This window comes from Eubalaena glacialis, chromosome X, assembly GCF_028564815.1.
Source record: "Eubalaena glacialis isolate mEubGla1 chromosome X, mEubGla1.1.hap2.+ XY, whole genome shotgun sequence".
NCBI classification, from domain to species: Eukaryota; Metazoa; Chordata; class Mammalia; order Artiodactyla; family Balaenidae; genus Eubalaena; species Eubalaena glacialis.
In genome coordinates, this window is record NC_083736.1 from 15,997,597 (window position 1) to 15,999,515 (window position 1,919).

General features: G+C 42.2%; 1 non-coding gene across 1 annotated transcript; it reads right to left on the reverse strand.

Annotated features, from left to right (window-relative positions):
- Positions 1-1,122: 1,122 nt before the first annotated feature.
- LOC133082831 (U6 spliceosomal RNA) lies at positions 1,123-1,229 on the reverse strand. Its single transcript, XR_009699047.1, has one exon. It is a non-coding gene; the product is annotated as a U6 spliceosomal RNA (small nuclear RNA).
- Between the last annotated feature and the right edge of the window lie 690 nt (positions 1,230-1,919).

Sequence of the window (1,919 nt, forward strand, 5' to 3'; positions counted from 1 at the left end):
TCTCCATTACTACAGTTTTGTCTTTTCGAGAATGTCATATAAGTGTACTCAACGTTTTAAGCCTGGCTTCTTTCAGCGTAATGCCTTTGAGATTCATCCAGCTTGTGTGTATCAGTAGTTTGTTCCTTTTTATTGGTAAATAATATTCCATTGTATGGATGTCCCACAGTTTGTGTATCCATTCACTCATTGAAGGACATTTGGGATGTTTTCAGTATTTGACCATATGAACCTGTGTACAGGTTTTTGTATGAATATAAGCTTTCATTCCTTTGGAGTAAATATCCACGGATGGGTAGGATTGCTATGTCATATGGCAAGTGCCATATGCACGTTCAACTGTATGAAAAACTACCAAACTATTTTTTCAGAGTGGCTGCACCATTTTGCATTCCCACCAGCAAAGTATAAGAGTTCTAGTTGCTCCATATCCTAGGCAGCACTGGATATTATTAGAATTTTTAAAAAATCTAATAGGTGTACAATGTTAGCTCACTGTGCTTTTTTTTTTTTAACGTCTTTATTGGAGTATAATTGCTTTACAATGCTGTGTTAGTTTCTGCTTTATAACAAAGTGAATCAGCTATACATATACATATATCCCCATATCTCCTCCCTCTTGCGTCTCCCTCCCTCCCACCCTCCCTATCCCACCCCTCTAGGTGGTCACAAAGCACCGAGCTGATCTCCCTGTGCTATGTGGCTGCTTCCCACTAGCTATCTGTTTTACATTTGGTAATATATATAAGTCCATGCCACTCTCTCACTTCGTCCCAGCTTACCCTTCCCCCTCCCCGTGTCCTCAAGTCCATTCTCTACATCTACATCTTTATTCCTGTCCTGCGCCTAGGTTCATCAGAACCACTTTTTTTTTCTTCTAGATTCCATATATATGTGTTAGCATATGGTATTTGTTTTTCTCTTTCTGACTTACTTCACTCTGTATGACGGACTCTAGGTCCATCCACCTCACTACAAATAACTCAATTTCGTTCCCTTTTATGGCTGAGTAATATTCCATTGTATATATGTGCCACATCTTCTTTATCCATTCATCTGTTGATGGGCACTTAGGTTGCTTCCATGTCCTGGCTATTGTAAATAGCGCTGCAATGAACATTGAAAAATATGGAACGCTTCACGAATTTGCGTGTCATCCTTGCGCAGGGGCCATGCTAATCTTCTCTGTGTCGTTCCAGTTTTAGTATATGTGCTGCCGAAGCAAGCACTCTCACTGTGCTTTTGATTTTAATTTCTGCTTCCTTGAATCCAGTCTGGGGGAATTGGAGGGGAAAAAGTGGTCAACTCACCACCAGCGTGGTGGTACTTCAAACTCTGATCTTCCTCAGTATGCCTTCTGCTATTTACTTTCTAGAGTCCTTGTGTTACTTATTTATTGCTGTATAACAAATTACAAAAAACTTAGAGGCTTAAAACGCTCATTTGTGATCTCACAGCTTCTGTGGGTCATGAATCCGGACAAAGCTTACATGGGCCCTCTACTTCAGGATCTCTCACAAGCTGCTGCAGTCAAGGTGTTGGCTGGGCTGCAGTCATCTTAAGGCTTAATTGGGGAAGGATCTGCTTCCAAGCTCACGTGGTTGTTGGCAAGATTCAGTTCCTTGAGGTCTGACTGAGGGCCTCAGTTCCTTGCTGGCTTTTGGCCAGAGACTTCCCTCAGTCCTGTGTCATGTGGGCCTCTCCAACACGGCAGCTTACTTCATCAAAAGCACACGAGTTGTGAAGGCAATAGAGAGAGTCTGCTAGCAAGACAGAAAGTCACAGTCTTTCATAACTTAGTCACGGAAGTGACAGGCCAACACATTTGCCATATTCTGTTGATTAGAAGGCAGTCACTAGGTCAAGCCTTATACTGAAAGGGAGGAGATTACACAAAGGCATGAACACCAGGAGGCAGG